This window comes from Ornithorhynchus anatinus, chromosome 9 (genome assembly GCF_004115215.2).
Source record: "Ornithorhynchus anatinus isolate Pmale09 chromosome 9, mOrnAna1.pri.v4, whole genome shotgun sequence".
Classification (NCBI taxonomy): domain Eukaryota; kingdom Metazoa; phylum Chordata; class Mammalia; order Monotremata; family Ornithorhynchidae; genus Ornithorhynchus; species Ornithorhynchus anatinus.
The window spans coordinates 9,075,921-9,097,427 of NC_041736.1; the positions used below are offsets into that span (position 1 = coordinate 9,075,921).

At 43.7% G+C, this 21,507-nt stretch overlaps 1 protein-coding gene across 1 annotated transcript in view; it reads right to left on the bottom strand.

Annotated features, from left to right (window-relative positions):
- Nucleotides 1–17,568: 17,568 nt before the first annotated feature.
- Nucleotides 17,569–21,507, bottom strand: part of ACVR1C (activin A receptor type 1C) — a 62,893-nt gene continuing 58,954 nt past the window's right edge. Inside the window, exons 9-10 of the transcript XR_003761968.1 lie at nucleotides 21,054–21,170; nucleotides 17,569–17,641 (exon numbers count right to left, since the gene is read on the bottom strand). The gene's annotated coding sequence lies outside the window, so the exon portion shown is untranslated. The remainder of the gene's footprint in view (nucleotides 17,642–21,053; nucleotides 21,171–21,507) is intronic.

Below are 21,507 nucleotides of genomic sequence, written 5' to 3' on the forward strand. Positions count from 1 at the left end.
TTTTTCTGCCTCCTAGGTTGCAACACCCAGATGAGACGAAGACTGTGTCCGATCAGATTATCTTGACACACATATAAATGCTTCATAAATACCATAACAATCACTTTAATCACTTCTACTTAGACTGTGACTATTTGGCAATCCTTTTTAACAAGATCCCATTAATGTACTTTGGTCCCAGGAGAAATGTTAAATCTTCTTAATCCAGGGCAGAGGGAAAGGACAACCAGACTGATGGTGAAGTTAAGCTGGTTATATCCATCCAATTTATGTTCTCCCTCACTCCCCAATTGCCACTTCAACATTTTTGCACCACCTAAACACCTGGGTACTCACAGAGTTCCATAGCACTTATGTACATATTTTCACACTCTATTAAATACCAACTCTTTTTCATACCTTTTCTTTCTTCTTCCTCCCATTCATAAACTATTTTAGTGCCTGTCTCATCCGCTAGATTGTAAACTTCTGGAGTGCAGTGCTAATATCCACTGACTCTATTGCTCTCTCCCAAGTACAAAATGCAGTGCTCTGCCCACATTAAGTGCTCAATAAATGTTATTGATTGATTGATAATGCTAGATGTAAGTAGTGAGCACTGCCATGCCACAGTGATAGCAATGGTCATGAAAGGGAAAACAGCCAGGCACAGAGAGAGCAAGCTTTCAATGATAATAGTAATAATAATAATTATGGTATTTGTTATGTGCTTACTATGTGCCAAGCACTGTCCTAAGCATTGGGTCAGATAGAAGTTAATCAGGTTGGACAAAGTCCCTGTCCCACATGGGGCTCACACTCTTAGTCCCCATTTAACAGATGAGGGAACTGAAGCCCAGAGAAGTTAGTTGGTCCAAGATCACACAGCAGATATGTGGTGGAGCCAGGATGGTGAGTTGAAAATGAGCATGACCGTGGAAGAAGGGCTTGTTGCAAGATGGGATTGTTTGTTTTCTTATGTTTAAAGGCCATTTTATGAGGCAGAATATCATATTTGGGCTGATAACTGGATTTTCTGATTCTCGGATCTAAATGTTTTCAAGCCAAAAACAATGGTGTTGGCTCTGAAACCTTCATTTCATATTTCCCAGACCAAAATCTCCATTTTTGGTCAAGGCATAAATGGTTTCAATGTCATTGTACAGCTAATTATGGATTTTAAAGGCGCACGAGACTCCTGAGGGCCTGATGCTGAAGTCAAGGGTAAATTGACCTCAACTGAACTGATCAATGGAAGTCGTTCAATCTCAAATCTCTCTTGAGCTGGCCATTCTCCGAGAGGCTGTGCCAACATTGAGGTATTTAGATTTCCTTTTCTTCTGCTTGGGGAAGAAGCAATAATGATTTTTATTTCACTAAGTAAATGGAAACAAAAAGGGAAAAAATGAATTTAATAGAAAACATAAGGGCATTTAACCTAGATTAGACTATCAAGGTCTGCATCGTTTTTCTTTCCTATATGACTCTACCCTTTACAGTCCAGTATTTGAAAGGGAAACGTTTCTCTTTATCCATTCCAAGCACCTGGTCTCATGCTTCTTGTCTCATGTCACAACTTCTCTGCGCCTCAGTAGCCTCATCTGTAAAATGGGGGATTAAGATTGTGAGCCCAATATGGGACAGAGACTGTGTCCAATCTGATTAACTTGTATCTACCCAATGCTTAGAACAGTGATTGGCACATAGTAAGTGCTTAACAAGTATTACTATTATTATTTTATTATTATTATGCCATCTACCAGTGAGTACTCAGTAAACATGAATTGGATTATGAGTTTATCCAAGTCAACACCAGAGGAAAACAAGGTGGCAGAGAGGCTGGTACATAGCCAATGAAGGTTTATTCGGGTTTGGCCTAGAAAATTAGCAGGAAACATGATCTTAGTAGAGCCACAGAAGATGAGATTAATGGCTGGAAAACACCTGGAGTTTGGTCATAATTCCATCCTTGTTTCACTGATGCTAAGTCCCGTCAAAGCCAAACTGTATGAGTACAAAATTAGGAACTACGTCAATACTTTTCTATGTTGGTATTTCCCCTTTTCTGCCTCACAGAAAACTGGTAATGAACAAATCTCCCAAGAGATCCATTGCAGTACATCCAACAGAGTTGGTTGACTCATATCCTGCCCACAGGGAGCTCACAGTCTAGAGGGAGAGACAGACATGAACATATATAAATAAATTATGGATAATTAATATAAGCAAATTACAGATGATATGTATAAATGACAATTACGGGTAAGCATTCAAATGTACCCTTTGTAAAACAACAGCTCAAGAAGAGATCATTAACAACTTCAATAAAACATGGAAAAATAATGTTGGTATTTGTTAAGCACTTACTATGTGCAGAGCACTGTTCTAAGCGCTGGGATAGATATAGGGTAATCAGGTTGTCCCACGTGAGGCTCACAGTCAATCCCCATTTTACAGATGAGAGAACTGAGGCACTGATAAGTGAAGTGACTTGCCCACAGTCACACAGCTGACAAGTGGCAGAGCCGGGAGTCGAACTCATGACCTCTGACTCCGAAACCCAGGCTCTTTTCCAGAATGGAGATTGATGAGCATCCCTCAAGAAGTGACAGAAACTAAGTGGACAAGAAGAGATCAAAGTCTTTCTGCCAGAGGCTCCTCAGCAGCATTTCCCAGGATGGAAAAACATGAATTCTTGGCCAACTGAACAACATCTAATGGAATTTGGAACAGTCCAATTTTTATTCTAGCCAAGCAAATCCAGCATTATCTTCCAGGATGGTCAGGAGAAAAGGTATAGTGAGCATCGTGGAGAAAGTAGCATAGCCTAGTGGGAAGAATACAGGACTGGAAGTAAGGAGTTGGGTTTGCTGTGAGACTTTGGGCAAGACAGGTAATTTGACTGTGGCTCAGCTTCTTCATCTTAAAAAATCCCTCCCTCTCAGACTGTGAGCCACTTGTGACAGGGACTCCTTCCCACTCGATTATCTTGTACCTACATCAGCATTTTGTTCAGTGTTTGGCACACACCTAGCACATAATAGATACCACAACTATTATTATCCTTAGCCAGAGGGATGGTGTGAAGTTAAAAATAGCCACCAAATGGTGAGAGGAGATCACTTTTCAGAGTAATTGGTGCTCATTACTGAGCAACTCATGCTTCCGTCTCACAATGCTATTGTTGATTCTCCTGGGCTTTTCAAATAATCCTCTCAGTAATTGTCCATTTTTTCCCTTTTTTCTACTGTTTTCAATGTGTTTACAGATCAAATCACATGGAGTAATGTACCCTGGTGCGCCATTCATTAGTAACTGTTCTTGCTGACTCCAGCTAGCCAGCAATCAGCAATCAGCAGTAGTCAAAATATGGACAAATTCCTCTCATTGGTGCTGGATGCTGAAACTTGGTTTGATTTCCCAACATTTTCCCTAACACTGTCTTTGGGAAAAGCAAAAGAGAAATGCAAAATCAATCAAGATCACTAGGTTTGCTATGAAAAATGAAGGAAATGTCAGAACACAGTGACAATCTGGGTAGAATTCAGCATAAAACCCAGTTTAAATATTGCTAAATTAACATCCCCATCTGCAGTGACACATATGTACTTGCTTACCATATCACATGACAGGAAAGTGGATTTTTAGGTAAGAGGTTCCATTCTCCTCTCAATCTATACTACTGGAAGATCAAAGCGAGAAAAGATGTTTTTAACTCCAGTTACAAAAAATATTTAAAGTTTTTAGAAATTCAATGTTTAATTTTGGTATTGATTATGCAGTTTTACTGCACTCATTTGACAGTAAAGTTGTCAGGATGGAGCTTAGATTATTAGTAAAAAGAACTTCCTGATTCCGTTTGTAAGTGTGTGCATATAAAGCAGTTCTTTGAGTTTGAAGATACCACTTCTGATAGGGAGATTTTGTCAGTGTGCGCTGGTTTAGCTGATCAAATCGATGCAGAAATGACAATCCCTTCCACCAGACAGTCGGTCAATTGTATTTATTGAGCACTTACTGTGTGCAGAGCACTACTAAGTGTTTGGGAGAGTACAATATAACAGACATATTCCCTGCCCACAGTGAGCTTACAAGTGCATGTAAAGACTGCCCCTTGCTGTGTTGTTTCATATTTTACCCCAGTGCTTGGCACTGTTCGCCTTTCTTCTTTTTGGTATCATGTTCTTCCCTTAGCTTCAGCTTACTTCCAATTGCTGCACATTGAACTGACCTGTTTTCTGTGGCCACTTGCCAACAATTTAAAAAAAAACGACTTGATTAGCACTTACTATGAGGTAAGCACTGTATTAAGTACTGGGGTAGAAAAAGATAATCGGGTTGGACATAGTCTCTTTCCCAAGTGGGACTCAATCTAAGTAGGAAAAAGTAGGACTTAATCCTCATTTTGTAGATGAGGTAACTGAAGCACAGAGAAGTTAATTGACTTGTCCAAGGTCACACAGCAGACAATTGGAAGCATGAGGATTAGAACCCATGTCCTCTGACTCCCAGAACTGTGCTCTTTCCACTAGGCCACACTACTCCTTCTATGAAGATAAGGGACTTCCACACTATACTAGCCCTTGCCAGGCCAACTAACTCCTTGGGGCCAGAACAGTATCTTCAGTGCTTCACACAATGTCTACACTCTGTAAATGGTTATGATAGTGATACTAGAGTGGTGAGCTTGTAAATAACTGCAACTTGTATCTATACCCAATTTTCCCAATCAAAGGCATTCTTACACATTGGGAGGGATCAACAAGAATAGCTGAGCAGTCCTTTCTCTGAATTACAATAATGATGATGATGATGATGATGATAACATTTGTGGCATTTGTTAAGGACTTTATGCCAAATACTATACTAAGCACTGGGGGGAGGCTAAATCAAATTGAACACAGTCTCTTTCCCACATGGGGCTCACAGTCTAAGCAAGAGGCAATAAGGATTTTATTCCCATTTTAGAGCTGAGGCAACCAAGGCAGACAGAAGTTAAGTGACTTACCCAAGGTCACCCAAGAGTTAAGTGGATGAGCTGGGATTACACCCCGAGTCCTCTGACTTTCAGGTACCTGTTCTTTCCACTACTTCATCCTACTTTTCATTTATAGCCTTCTATCCCAGTGACTTTGTGAACTTTAAGCCAATCGGTTCATGTGTCTGGAATCTGGAGGAGAGATAGCTAAAATGAACCAAAAGGGCACCATTTTAGGCTGGTGGCTATCTTCAGGGTAGGGGAACAATCTGTGAGCAATAAGTGGGCTGGAAAACACAGGATACATTAAGTAATGATGATGCTGTGGGCTTGGGCTCTGCCAGACTAATCTCACTGCCTTTGACATAATGGTATTGGTGGCTGTGGTGACGGTTTACTGGCAGGCTGGATGGATGCTAGATGTAGAAAGTCATGCGGAGATTGTTCTCTATAAAATAATAGAACATAATATCACACAGTAAGAGAGTATTCTGGGCTATCTGCCTGATTAACTGCTTGGTTCCTAGCTATCTGTGCTTGGAACTTGGATGTACTCCTCTCTTTATCAATGCTTATATCATAAGAGGAGCCAGGGCAATGATTCACAGTCATTCTAAGACTGCTGTCATAGCTACCCTTCTCTTTCCAATATGTGAGTTCAAAATTACACTTCAAGAAATGATAAAAGGAATCAGAAAATGTACCTCAGGAGGGTGTTATAGGTGAGAAGCAGCATGGCAGAGTGGATAGACCTCAGGCCTAGTACTCAGAAGGTAATGGGTTCTAACTCCGGCTCTGCCTCTTGTCTGCTGTGTGACCTTGGGCAAGTCACTTCACTTCTCCGGACCTCAGTTACCTCACCTGTAAAATGGGGGTTGAGATCGAGCCCAACTGCAATCAACAGACTAATTCACTGGGCTGCCTAATTGAACTAGGGAAGACATCACGGTAACACAAAATGAGCCCGGCTATTAGCTCAGTGGAAAGAGAACTGCTCAGGCAATCAGGAGATCTGAGTTCCAGTTTGGTTCTGCTGGGAGCTGGCTAACATGATTGAAGACTTTATGGGCCCTTGCAATGAACTGCCCTCTTCACTGAGCTGCCCACTGCCCCCCACCCACCCACCTATTCCTTGGTTGCCCTCTGTGACCCCACAACATGACTGTCAGGGATAACACTCGGCAAGCCACTAGCACTAGGATCAATTCCTCTGCTTTTGGTCTTGGTTCTGATGCCCAGTCATGCCTGATGGAAGATAACAGAAACAGCATGGCCTAGTGTATAGGGCATGGGCCTGGGAGTCAGAAAAGCATGGGTTTTAATCCTGGCTCCTCCACTTGTCTGCTGGATGACCTTGGCCAAGTCATTTCACTTCTCTGGCCCTCAATTCCTTCATCTGTAAAATGGGGATTAAGACTGCGAGCCCCATGTGGGACGTGAACTGCGCCCAACCTGATTAGCTTGTAACTACCCAGTGCTTAGTACAGTGTCTGGCATACAGTAAGCACTTAACAAATACCAGAAAGAAAATAGCATTCGACAATCGATTGGTGAAGCACAAAACAAGAAAACACCATCTCTTGCCCTTTAAGGTATAGAAAGCTAACTCTGCTCCTTCTAAAATATGAAAACCCAGCCCTTCCCACTTCTCTTCCTTGCCTCAGGCTTCCCCATCCCCCTTCTCTGCATCCTGAACTCACTCCCCATTTCCTAATCACTCTCCCTCCTTTGATCTATTTGTTTGTCCGTTTGTTTTGTTTTATTGTATTTGTTTAGCTCTAACTACAGTCAACCACTGAGATAGATACAAGTCAATTAGGTTGAACTCGGTTCCTGTTCAGCATAGGGCTCACAGTCCAAGGAGGAGGGTGAACGGGAGAACTGAGGAAAGTTAAGTGATTTGCCCAGGGTCACACAGCAATCAATTGGCAGAGCAAGAATTGGAACCCAGGTCCTCTGACTCTCTGGCCCATGCTCTTTCCACTGGGCCATGCCGCTTTTATTTCTACCACCCTTGATCTGTTTCTGTTCTTTTAACAGTTTCAGAAGGTGCTGGATTCCCATTAATTCTGCAGTCAAGGCCTCTCCTCCTGCTAGCAGACCTTTTCCAGGCTTGAGGTCTCCACTTACCACAAAGTCAGGGCGCAGAGGACAGGCTGGGTTGGAGGAAGAGAGAAAGAGGAGGGGGAAAAGTATGCGATGGAGAGCAGGGAGAAGAGGCAGAAGGACTTTGGGTTGGCAGCAGAAGTAGCAATAGCTATTGTTTTAGTGAACTCCCCCAAGTGTTTAGCACAGTGCTCCACACACAGTAAGTGCTCAACAAATACAACTGACTGACTGACTAAACACAGCAGCGGCTCTTAGAAAAGATCTCTAAAATAGGCATAGAATGGATTGGGAGGTTAGGGAGACCAAGCTCGAGGTGCAGGGAGGGGATACAGAGGAGCTAAGGGCTGGAAATTGGTGACATCTAGACTGGGGGCATGGGAATGCGGAAGGGAAAGCTTTGGTCCTGGAGAATTCACAAAAGTAGAAACCTGAGCTTTAATCACTTTGAGTGAAAGTATTTTCCTCAATGTCAACATGGAACCCTGTGGTTTAGAGCCGAGACAGAGTGGCCCTGTCACTAGCTGGGCAGGTCCTTGGATTATTCTTCCAGGAGCAGTGACAGTTTGCACTGAGTTATCCACATTCAGCCAGTCCTTCATTGACAAGGAGTTGACATTGCAAGGTTTTTGGGGTTTTTTTTTATGGTATTGGTTAAGTGATTAGTATTGTCTAGGCTGATCAGGATTCGGGGTGCAGTCCATGGTTATGGGGCAGAACACCACGGGGTACTTTCTTCTGTGTCCTCATGTATTTTTTTATACCATTGTTATGTGTGGCATTCACGCCATGAAAACCACTGGGATTTTTTCTACTTTTTTCTTTAATGGTATTAGTTAAGTGCTTACTATGTGACAGGCATTGGGGTAGGTACAAGCTAATCGGGTTGGACATTGTCCATGTCCCACATGGAACTCACAGTATTCATCCCCATTTTACAGATGAAGTAGCTGAGGCCCAGAGAAGTGAAGTGACTTGCCCAAGGTCACATAGCAGACAAGTGGCTTAGCCCAGATTAGAACCCAAGTCCTTCTGATTCCCAGGCCCATGAAATATCCCCTAGGCAACACTGCTTCTCTTCTATTTACTAAAGGGATAATAATAATAACTGTAGCATTTTAAAATCAATGGTATTCACTGAGAAGAGCACTGTACTGAATGCAGACTACTGTACTAAATTCTTGGGAAAGTACAATACAACAGAGTTTCCAGGTGCAATCCCTGCCAGCAAAGAGCTTACAGACAGTATGCACTACATTTTAAGGGCTGGGTTAAATACAGGACAGTTGGTTTATTATGTGCTAACATTGGCATAATCAGAATGGATACAGTCCCCATCCTCATGGCGTTCCCAATCTAAGTACAAAAACAGGTATTGAATCCTCATTTTACAAATGGGGAAACTGAAGTACAAAGAAGTTAAGTGACTTGCCCACAGTCACATAGCAGGTAAGTGACGAAGTAAGGATAAGAACCCAGGTCCTCTGACTCCCAGATCCATTCCACTAGGCCATCTTACAACTCATCCATAAAATGGCCTACAGCTGGCTGAGAAGATGGGCATCTGAAAAACTGAGGAGGTTTGGGAAAGATCTATGAGGTGAAGATACGAACCACCCCCCCTCTATCTACTCCCCTCTGAAGCTCTAGCAGGGCTGGTTGTCAGGGTAGGTAGCAGAGGCTGCAAAGCCAGACCTTTCCATTGGCCTTTGAGCAGGGTTGAGTCAGCCCCAGGGACTCCCAAAGAGCCGTCAGACATTTACAGCAAAGAAGGAAGTTGCCCATGTCTCTCCGGTGTGCCAGAATGGCATCTTTGATGAATCCCCCAGCTTTGAGGAACCACCGTGAGTGTGTCAGAACAACCTGACCCGAATGAGTCATCAAGGCAAGCCGTTTGTTATTAGTTGTTTCCCTGTCACCAAACTTGCGTTTCTATGAAACAAAAAGATGAACCCTCTTGACTACCCTGCCTTCCCCACAACCACACTTTTCAAGTCCCTTTTTTTTGTCAGAGCTTCATCTTTTTATCACTCCAATTACTGACCTATACACCACCCTGTTGAGCAATGGCCAACGTGACCAAATTCAGTGGGGCTAACTGGGTCTTGGGATATAAATTCCTAGAAGGGATGGACCTTGTCGTTTGCCAACAGCCAGAAATGCAGTGGTCCAATGAGATGCTAGGCTATTTGACACGCATTTGAGAAGCAGAGTGCTAAGTGGTTAGAGCCCGGGCCTGGAAGTCAGAAGGACCTGGGTTCTAATCTTGGCTCCTCCACATGTCTTCTATGTGACCTTGGGCAAGTCACTTAACTTCTCTGGGCCTCAGTTCCCTCATCTGTAAAATGGGGTTTAAGAGTGTAAGCCCCTTGTGGCCCAGGGAATGTGTTCAACCTGATTAACTTGTATCTACTCCAGCACTTAGAACAGTGCTTGGCACATAGTAAGCCCTTAACAAGTGCCATAATAATAATTCTTATTATCATTATATTTTCTCTATAAAGAAAAGAATCCAAATGGAAACCTTTCCTGCCATTTCCCATGGCAGTCCCCATCTCCAGTGAGATTACAGTGAGAGGATTGTGGAATCACTCAAAGAGAAGTAGACAGTTCTGTCTTGCCTTCCTTAATCAGTCAGAGGGGCTTTAAGGTGGCCTCCTGGTCTGGCCATTTTCACACTACTGGCATCAGCTTCTTCCTCACTGAAATCAGATGGATAAACTTGAAGTTCTTTTATGACTCAAGGTCTTTTGTTGTTTTTTCCTGTTAGGTTTTGGTGACTGAGCATCTTAGAAACGAGACATAGCCCTGCAGTGAATCTGTTCTGTTTATGGGCTTTTTTTTCCCGCCATAACCTGGTGGGACATCTCATGCCCAATTCTGTAGAAAATCTCCCTCTGCTTGCCCCTTCTTTTTTCCTGTGGTATTTGTAAGCGCTTACTATGTGCCAGGCACTGTACTAAGCACTGGGGTAGGTACAAGCTAATCAAGCTGGGCCCATTTCCTACATGGGGCTCACAGTCTTGATCTCTGCTTTACAGATGAGGTAACTGAGACACAGAGAAGTTAAGTGACTTGCTCAAGGTCCCACAGCAGACAAATGACATAGTGCGGTTAGGAGTGTCACTGAAGGGAGGGTGGAGTTGAGAGATGAAAAGGGGCAGGTGGAATAGAGGGAGAAGTGTTATGGATCAGTGCCTTGACCCACAGGGTTTACAATCTGAGAGGAAGAAGAGCAGGTCTCTTAAATAGCACAATTATTATTAACTCCATTTAATAGATGAGGAAACTGTGGCATAGAGAGGGTACATGACTTGCGCAAAGTCGTAAAACATACCAGTGGCACAGATAGGACTAGAACCTGGGCCTCTTAGGGGGCTCTCCCTCCCTCTTCATATCTGACAGACAGACACTCTCCAATTCTTCAAAGCCCTACTAAAATCATGTCTCCTCCAGGAAGTCTTCCCTAAATTATCATCCCCCCACCTTATTATCCCTCCCCTACTACATTACATATGCTCATAATCCTATCCGCTAAGCACTTAAGTACTCACCTCATCCCCACCTTATTATTGGTTATTTCCTTTATCTGTAGTTTATTTTAATATCTGTCTTCCCCAGTGGACCGAAGCTTCTTGAGGTCTGGAATCATGTCTATCTACTGTGTAATCTCCTCCAAGAGCTTAGTACAGTGCTCTGAAAAAAGTAAGTGCTCAGTAAGTATCACTGTTTGATTGATCCTAATTTCCAGTCTCATGCTCTCTCCACTAGACCTCCATTCTGTGCCTTTAAAACATTTCAACTGGGAAATGTATTTAGAGCTAGAGTTTGACATCAAGGAGTATTTTCCCAGCTCTGCCTTTTTTCTGATGTGTGACCTTGGTCAAGTCTCTTCACTTCTCTGTGCCTCATTTATCATGTCTGTAAAATGGGGATTAAGACTACGAGCGCTGTGTGGGACAGGAACTGTGTTGAACCCAATTATTTTCTATCTACCCCAGAACTTACTATAGTACCTGGCACATAGTAAGTGCTGAGTAAATACCCCCCCACAAAAAAAAGTTATTTCTTTTGCCTCTTGATTAAGATCAAACCTCCATTTCCATTTCCTCCACTCTGGAAGGACTAGGAGAGGAAAACTAATGTCTCAGAAGCGTTCATCGTTTCAACATTTTTCCGTGCTCCCAGCTGCTCCAGTCGTCTGTCATCGCTCCTGACTGGTGATTCTTCCAATATGTCTCAACGTTTCTCTTCATCTCCCAGGTCACCTGGGTCTCCACCAACTCCCAACATCCTAGCCAGGGCTCCTTTGCAGGGTCCAAAATCCTCTCTCCCTTTTTTTAATGGTATTTGTTAAGCACGATGTGCCAGGCCCTGAACTAAGCTCTCCTTTTTAAAGTAAATTCTCTTCACTTCTGTATTCTGGATTATTATTTGGGGTTCTGGCTTTAGCTGGCAACCTCCCGCCTGGCAGAATTCCCTTCATTCTGCCCCTCTGGTCTTTTCTCCTTATCTTTCTTGAGTTGTCTTAAACTCTCTGCCTAGGCTGCATTTTACTGCTGAGCCCCTCTCCCCACATTGCTTTGCACTGCCCAGCAAATTTTCCTCTGAGTTCCTTGACATCTGTTAATATCTGGGTGAAAGAGGGAGGAAGAGAAGCCACTGACTGGTCCATGCATTGTGGGACACCGTGAATTTCAAAAGCAAGGCCCTTTCTTCTGGGTGCCAGTGGAATCAGGCAACAATGCCCTGAAGCAGCAGCTCCATCATGGGTAATAGCTGAGGGAATAGATGCACCATTCTAACATAGCAAAATGTCTAGCAACAATAGGATGGATGCCAACTCCCATCATCGATTTGCCTCCAAATACCCAACTGCCAGCTTTTTGTTTCCCTAACTTACTTAACGGAACATTCCACTTGTGTACTCTGAGAGATCAAGGGTGGAGGAGAATCCCGTTCCTACAGATAAGGGGTGTGTTGCCAAGTAATCATGAAACTGACCTGGTCCTCCCTTCCCCTGTCCCATCTCATTGTGCCTAAAAGTTGTGGTGAAATGTGGCCAACAGGCAGTTTCATAACTGGCACAATTTGACTATTCCTTATAGGCAGTCTGAGGGAAAATCAACATCTAATGTGGCCAACAGTCAGTTTCATGACTAGCAAAATTTGACTGTATACCTTGCAGCCAGACTGGGGGGAAAAATCAACACCTCAAGCTTTTCTGACCTCTTTAACCCCTCTAGAGAGTGTGGTAATCTTATAGTTCAGTAAAACTTGAGTTATTCCTCAGAAATCTCAGATAACTGTTCACAATAAAGTACAACCAAGATTCCAGAGGCCAGGATATGCACTCTCACTCACCCTCCTTTCCTAACAAACACATTTCTTTAGTAACTGTGGTATTCATTAAGCACTTATCATGTGCCAAGCACTGCTAAGTGCTGGAGTAGATAAAACAATCCCCATCACACATGGAGTCATCATAGTCTAGTTAGGAGGGAGAGCAGGCAATTAATACTCAGATGAGGAAACTGAAGCACAGAGAAGTTAAGAGACTTGTCCAGGGTCAAACGGCAGGCAAGAGGGGCAGATTGGGATTAGAAACTAGTTCCTCCAACTCCAAGCCCATGCTTTTTCCAATAGACCACACTGCTTCTCTCCATCGCTCTGCTTCATCCTTCCAGTTTCCCAGAATTCCCTCCAACTCTACTTATGCTATTCCTTTCTTTATCCCTACTACATTTACCAAAATAATCTTTTTCTCCAGAATCTGATACATCCCTTCAATTTCACCTCTCCATGGGACACACTGAAATTTGAAAGTGATTTGAAAATATGGGGTAAAGATATGGAATTTCCTACCATTGGAAGTTGTGCAGGCCAAAAATATCAGTAGCTTCATGAGGGATTTGGATAAAATTCAAGGAGACGAGGTGACAATAATAAATTATTAGAGGGATAACGTAGGGATTTTTGAGAGAAAATTAGAGGTGATAGAAAACTTGAAAAGGGTTTTGGTAGATTTATAGAGGATAGGACAGTGAAGGATTATTATAAGGATTGGTAGGGATGTTAGGGATGAAATATTCCTGAAACAATCAGACTTCCTCCAAACATCCTTTGGATTCTGTTGGAGACAACATGGTCCACCAGGGTTAATCATGCTTTTTTATTTAACAGTACATTTTACCTCAGCTTACCTCAGTACAGGTTAAGGTCCTCTCAGTACACTGATCTCATCCATCTCACCACTCATCCTTTGTCCACGTCCTCCTTCTGGTCTGGAACTCCCTCCTTCTACATATTCAGCAGACCACTATTCTCTCCATCTTCAAAATCTCACTGCTATTAAATCTTATTAAAGGCCCAGAGAAGTTAAGTGACTCGCCCGAGGTCACATAACAAGCAATATTACTGGGTAGAAAAATATTTATCAATCATCTTCATTCATGGCGGTGGCAATCTAGTAACAATTTCAGAATCAACAATATAGGCTGGGAGCTGGCTGAAAACACAGAATATAGGATGTGAGCCCTGTCTCTGAGATGCTTAGAGTCTAATAGAGAAAGCAAGAAAACATTAACAGGTGAATGAATTAGATCAAATAATTTAAGAATAGAAGAAAATTTAAAAAAGAGGTTAAGTTAATAAAATACAAACTAACAGAGCCACATGTAAGAGTGCCAAAGTCATTAAGGGGAAGGCAAACTAGGATCGATGGGGGAGTGATCAGGGAAACAGGAAATTATTCGAGAACCAGAGATAGAAAACCGGAGGTGAGACTTTCTTTGGTTTAGATTATGCCCTGGTTGTGTTCTGGAAATGAAGGTAGTGGTCAGATAGACAGAAGAGAACATCTAAGCTAAGAGAGCAAAGATTTAGAATTCTAGATATGGAAGAGACACCAAAAGGTCACCTGGTCAAGCTCCCTGCCTTCAGGCAATCCCCACCTAAACCATCCAGGATTGATGTTTGCCTCTATAAGGATAGCTGGAGAAGATTAAAACTCATCAATCTAGAAAGGTGAAGGCTGAGAGGAGCAGAGTTGGCTTCAGAGGTTTAGCCTCCCTGGATGGGGAAGAATTGCCACCCCTTCCCATCCCGAATGATGTCGCTGTGTGGTAACTATGTGTGTTTGGCCAGGCATGCAGCTTAACACGTTGACATATGGAAGTCTAACCAAACCTACAGTATTTCTCCAGAGAGATCCCCTCCTACTCACCCCCTGGCTCCAGAGGCAGTGATTCCTTCCCAGTCCCAGTGCCACTTCAGCTTTGGGTGGAGGGAAGCTGAGTGCTTTCCAATTTTTCTCGACCGTGGCCCATTCCTACAGCCACTCCCTGATGGTCCGCCCCACGCCTGCTGTCTCCCTCACTCACCACATGGACCAGGCCCTGAAAAGGAGATGTGACTGAAGCCCACAAGGTCATAGAGGGTGTGGATGGGATGTATATGGAATTGTTGTTCAACTAATCCCACAGTAACATGGCCAGGGGGTTAAATATTTTAAATGAACAAGGGCAGGCAATGGGTGCTGACCATAGGCATTCTTTTCCTTAAGAAGTTGTGCGGGCTGAAAATATCCAAAGATTCAAGAGGTGTTTGGATAAATTTATGGACAAGAAGTCTATAATGATAATCATGAAATTTATGGACAATTCATTCATTCATTCAATTGTATTTATTGAGTGCTTTCTGTGAGTGAACCACTGTACTAAGTGCTTGGGAGACTACAATACAACAATTCACAGACACATTCCTGCCCTCAATGAGCTTACAGTCTAGAGTCTTCAGACACAAGTCCTTAATGAAAAAAATAGTGATTATACTAAGCACTTTTTGCCAAACATTGTGAGATAATCAGATCAGACTCAGTCCCTGGCCCACTTGGGCCAAGAGGGACTGAGTCTAAGAGCGTGGCTTAGTGGAAAGAGCACGGGCTTGGGAGTCAGTGGTCATGGGTTCTAATTCCAGCTCCGCCACTTGTCTGCTGAATGACCTTGGGCAAATCATTTAACTTCTCTGTGCCTCAGTTACCTCATCGGTAAAAATGGGGATTAAGACTGTGAGCCCCACGTGGGACAACCTGATTCCCCTGTGTCTACCCCAGCGCTTAGAACAGTGCTCTGCACATAGTAAGCGCTTAACAAATACTATAATTATTATTATTGTTAAGAGGGAGGGAGGGCAGGCCAGTGCTTAGAACAGTGCGTGGCACATAGTAAGTGCTTAATAAATAGCATTATAATTATTGTTATTGTTATATTTTTTCTCCATTTTACAGATGTGGAAATGGAGGCCCAGAGAGCTTAAGTGACATTCCCAAAGTCATACAAAAGGCAAGTGGCAGAGCCAAGACTAGAACCCAGGTCCACAACTCCCAGTTGCAAGCTATTCCCACTAGGCCAAGGGCAAGATGGGGTTGGAGAGAGAAAAGTTAGGCTTATTGGATTTTAAAGCCTTAAACATTAGGTTGCATGTCAAGAAGGACAACCGTATTACTCTGTTCCTCCAAGTATCCTTTGGTGACACTGTGAGAGACAGAAAACCGGTGGATAAACCACTGGGCTGACCTACCAATGCATTTCCTGTGTTCTGTTCTCAGAGGGAAATGCACTTGGCCAATTATGATATCATAGGAAGCAATCATCTAGACAAGGCCCTGATGCCATTTGAAGCTTTTCATGTGCTCCTCATTCTACTCTATCTTAAAGGCAGCAAACCAACAATTAGCAGATTCACAGCTTTTAAAGGCTTCTGCCTGCATAGAGTGTTATCAATCAATGGCCTCTGTTATTTTTCTATTAAAATTGATTTTCCCTTTGTGATCTCTGTTTTTACATGGGTACACAAGTAGATGATACTATATATCCGAGCATGTACATTATCTTTTTCTGTGGTATTCACCTTTGAACGTAGTTTTACGCCCCTTCTCTCACTGTGGTCATGAGGATATTGCCACACACCTCACCCTCCCCCACCACTGCGGCTGTGCAGATATCGTCACACACCCCCAGTTTCACACACCCCCAGTTTCCACCACCAGTGCAGATGTGAACAGTATTTTCACACACCCCCTCCTTCCAGAAGAGGGAGAAATCTGGGGTTGATGGAAGGACTGGTCCAAGAGCCACTCTGGAGTCTGCTAACTGAAGTTGAACAAGCTCTCCCCCGATTAGACTGTAAATCCATCAATGGGCAGGGACTGTCTCTATCTGTTGCCAATTTGTACATTCCAAGCACTTAGTACAGTGCTCTGCACATATTAAGCACTCAATAAATACGAATGAATGAATGAATGAATGAATGAATGAATTCCCTTGGGAGTTCCAGGTTTGAATCACTCTCCATTACTCAGAGGCTAATTTTCCAGTTTGGAGATTATCCAAGATCTCGGTTCCTTTTCCGGCTTCTACCCACTTGTCACCTTACCCTCATTTTCATTTCTCAGCAGGGAAAATAAAAGGAGGAGAAACTCAAGCCTGTCTTTGGTGTTACTAGCTAGTGGTATGGAAGAGTTGGAAAATAATGGTTATATAGCATTCTGGAAATATTTATGATACCTCAACTTCTGTCAGAGACAATCCATAACTTTCTGTTCTCACACATCTGGGGCCTGGGGAGACCAAATGTGGCTCACGGGTGGGATCCAGCCGTCAATCCCCCTGCGGAAATTCAATTGCTTCTACCTGCTTGGCTCCAAGCCAGCCGCAAAGACGGTCATAAACACCATGCGCTCTGCTCCAGGTTGGTGGGAATGTTCTCTACCAGCATTGGCTCTGAGGCACAAAGCAGCATCCATGGGCTGGAGCGGCTGCATTTCCACCACTGAAATTCTCCTGTGTCACCTTGATGGTTGAGGAGACTTTGTGGGTGGTCCTGTGCATACTACAAAATGCTGAAAGCAGCTCCCTGCTCCCTCCATCCACCCCTGTAATAAATCCACCAGGACCCTCCTATAACAGGGTAATGTCAGACAGAACTAATGCCTTCATTGTTGCAAAATAGAGAATTTCCTCCAGGGGCTAAAGACCAAAAAAAAAATCCAGCCCTTACCTGAGGGTGCAATTCCCAGCAGTCTTTTCCCTCAGTGTCTCCCCAAGAAAATAATGAGTTTTGTGTTCCTGAGGGACTCCTACCCAATTTAAGTCCTGCCTCTCTCCAATCTTCACCACCCACCCCAATCCTCTCAAAAATTGCTTTCTTCTTCCAGCTAGTCTCTCACGCACCTTCGGCCTCCATCTGTAAATGGAGATAACTCCACCAAAACAAATAAGGGCCCAGGATCTTTATGAAGGAAAAACAGCAGGAAATCAGATGGCTTCAGTTTCAGACTGTTGAAAACAAGAGCAGTCCCCCTGCAATGATCTTTTTCAACATTTTCACCACTCTTATTGCATGTCATCCTGATCCCATGAGGCCACCCCAGGGCTGGAAAGAACAATTATGCCAAGATCTGGAGCCCGCTCATGTCGCGCTTACCATAGGAGTTTCTGGCAGTTTTCAGATCTTGACTCCCGTGTCTCTGGAAACCGTCCGTCTGAGGTCTTTCCCCTTCTCCAAATGAATAGCCACCTGCTGTGCAATACGATAGTGGAAGAAACGTAAAAGGGGAGGTAACTCATCCCACAGATATCCCCACCCTCTACTTCCCTGGGGACCTGGCATTGTGTCTTCCATTACGGGGGGAAAAGTCACTTCTCCCAAGAAAACGTTAGCACAGATTAGGTCTGGCATATGAAAAGCGTGTTTCTACGGGTTTAGTGGGTGGACTGAAGTGTGCCTGGAAGAGGCAGGTTTCTCTTGTTTTGGATCAACCTAAGGGGAGGCAGAAACTGACCTCTGGACCCTGATGGTCGGCAGAAATACTAATAAGAACAATAACAATTACAATAATAAGAGTAACATTTGTTAAACACTTACTCTGTACCAAGCATTGTACTAAACGCTGGTATAGACACAGTACCCTAAGATCTCATCTATTGCCCTGCTGACCTTTTGCCCACATCCTGCCTCTGGCCTAGAATGCCCTCCCTCTCATATCTCACAGACAATTTCTCTTCTCACCTGCAAAGCCTTTTTGGAGGCACGTCTCCTCCAAGAGGCCTTCCCAGGCTAAGCCCTCATTTCCTCTTCTCCGACTCCCTTCTGCACCACTATGACTCGCACCTTTTATTCATTCCCCCTCCTTGCCCCACTGCACTTATGTACATATCTGTAATTTTATTTATTTATATTAATGTCTGTCTCCCTGCCTTGACTGCAAGTTTGTTGTGGACAGGGAATACGTCTGTTATATTGTTATATAGTACTCTCCCAAGGGCTTAGCACAGTGCTCTGCAGAAAGTGCTCAATAAATATGATTGACTGACAAGATCATCAGACTGGACCAGTCCCTGTCCCACATGGGACTCACAGTCTCAGTGGGAGAAAACCCCTGACAACTAGCAGAAATCACATCTAGGCATTAGCGATTGGCAGAAACCACTTCTAGGCACTGGCGATTTGCAGAAATCGACGTGTCTGGTCCCTAGTGATTGGCAGAAAGTGATGTCTGCCTACTGACCTTTGGCAGAAACATAATTTTAGCCTCTGGCAATTGCCAGAAACCAATGAATGGTCACTGGCGATTGACACAAACTGTAGAGGTCATGAGTTTGAATCCCAGTTCTGCCACTTGTTAACTGTGTGACTGTGGGCAAGTCACTTAACTTCTCTGTGCCTCAGTTACCTCATCTGTAAAATGGGGATTAAGACTGTGAGCCCCATGTGGGACAACCTGATTCCCCTGTGTCTACCCCAGCACTTAGAACAGTGTTCTGCACATAGTAAGCGCTTAACAAATACCAACATTATTATTATTATTACTTTAGCCTCCAGCTAAGGGCAGAAACCTATGTCTAGGCACTAGTGATTGGCAGAGACTGATATCTAGCCACAGGCAATTGTTAACCACTGCTTTTGCTAAACTGGTTGCCACTCTTCTCCATGTATTCATTCATTCAATTGTATTTATTGAACGCTTACTATGTGCAGAGCATGGTACTAAGCGATTGGAAAGTACAATACAGCAATAGAGAGACAATCCCTGTCCACAATGTCTAGAGGGGAGGAGACAGACATCAAAACAAGTAAACAGGAATCAATCTAAATAAATAGAATTACAGATACATACATATATATATATAACTGCTGTGGGACAGGGAGGGAGGGAAAGAGCAAAGGTAGGGAGTTGAGGTGACATGGAAGGGAAGGGGACCTGAGGAAAAGGGGGCTTAGTCTGGCAAGGCCTCTTGGAGGAGGTGTGCCTTCAGTAGGGCTTTGAAGGGCGGGTAGAGTGACTGTTCGGAGGATTTGAAGAGAGAGTGCATTCCAGGCCAGAGGAAGGACACAAGGTGATGAGGTATCTGTAGTCTTTCTGTAATCCAGAACCACACATACACGTTCCCTTTCTCTCTTCATTTGGAAACACGAGCGTGGTTCTGTTCTGTTTCCCCAAGACTTCTACTTTCTCTGCAAAACCAACCTGATTTTCCTTGTTCCGGGGATTGGCTCCACACTGCTACGATCAGCTAGGCCTGTTCTCACCCCTCTATGGAGCCTCAGCCACATCTTGCCTATGGCTGTATTTTTCCAAATGGCATGCAATGACTGCAGTTTGATTTTATGTTCTTGAGCCCCTCCTGCTTCTGGGAAAATATCCTTGGAACAACTTCTCTACTGCACACATGTCACGTTGCACACTTTCTGGAAACTTTTTTTGTTTTAATCTGGGTGCTATTTGGAGAAGTAAATAAGCCACCTTAAAACACTGATTGGTTAAGGAAGGGCTATCTTTGGGGTCCTATTTGTCCCGTCATCAGTTTCTCCTTCTCCTTCCATGGGGGGACGGTTTGTTCCAGACAAGAAAGCTACAAACTTATAGCAGCTTCATTAAATCACCTTTGGCCTATTAATCACCAGTTCCCCAAATCTGAGACTTTTTAATTCAAATAAACCCAAGGAGAAACCTAGACCAATAGATGTGGAAGGGGCCATTCCCTTCCACTGCTACATCAAACCTCATGGAGAAGAGACCATAATAATTGTGGTATTTATTAAGCATTCGATATTTGCCAAACACTGTACTAAGCACTAGGAAAGATACAATGAATCAGCTCAAACACAGTCCCTGTCTCTCATGGGGCTCACAATCTAAGGGGGAAGGAGGAACAGATATTGAATCCACAGTTTACAGTTGAGGGAACTAAAGCACAGAGATATTTACTGACTTTTGCAAGGTCACACGGTGGGCAAGGAACGGAGCCAGGATTAGAAACCATATCTCCTGACTCCCAATCCCATGTTCTTTCCACTAGTCCATTTCCCTTCTTTAGAGAAGTAGGGTGCTGTAGTTGATAGAGCCCAGGCCTGGGAGTCATAAGGACATGGGTTCTAATCCCAGCTCCTCCACTTGTCTGCTGTGGACCTTGGGCAAGCCACTTCACTTCTCTGGGCCTCAGATACCTCATCTGTAAAATGGCGATTGAAACTGTGAGCCCCACGTGGGATGAGGACTGTGTCCAATCCGATTTGCTTGTACCCATCCCAGGACTTAGTAGAGTGACTGGCATATAGTAAGTGCTTAATAAATACCACTGTTATTATTATTTTTATTATGAGAAATCCTCATTGTCTTTCAAGTGTTCTTCCTTGTGGCCTTATATGTCCAAGTGCTTGGATACCCCAAACTCAGATCAAGGTGATTTGATCTGCCTATGGTTCTGACTTTAAATATGTAAAATCTATGTGATTTGGGAAGTGAATACCCCTCTCTGCCTCCTTTTACCCCTCTTTAAGATCCCTATCTCCAGAGAACATCTCCTCTCCAACCATTGGTAATTCATTCAATCGTATTTATTGAGCGTTAACTGTGTGCAGAGCACTGTACTAAGGGCTTGGAATGTACAATTCAGCAACAGATAGTGACAATCCTTGCCCAACCCACCTCTCCTCACTGAGAGCCACAGGGGCAATGGAGAGGGTCCTGGTCTCCGATTCCTCGCAGACTCTTTACTCAAAGCATTCTTCCCCAAACTTTCCAGGTCCTGGGGGTCTGGGACAGCTGCAAGGGAATGACAATGAATGACATTTCTGGGGAGTTTTCTCATTCTGGGTTTAGCTGGAATGAGCAGGTTTGCTGCTGTTCAGCAGCAATAGTAACAGTAGGAGAGGAAGAGGAGAAAGGTGGGGGGGGAGGGGTGTGTGGAAGAGGTGGGGGGGGGGGAGGTGAATTCATGGGACACTGGAAACCTGGCAGAGGGCCATTGCTAATCTAATTCCTTTCTGCCAAGGAGCTCAAAGTGCTTTGCAAACACTAACCTATTAATTCTCACAGCACCCAGGCGAAAAGAACGGCAAGAATATTCACTTCCTTTTGCCCATTTCACAGACCTTCAGAC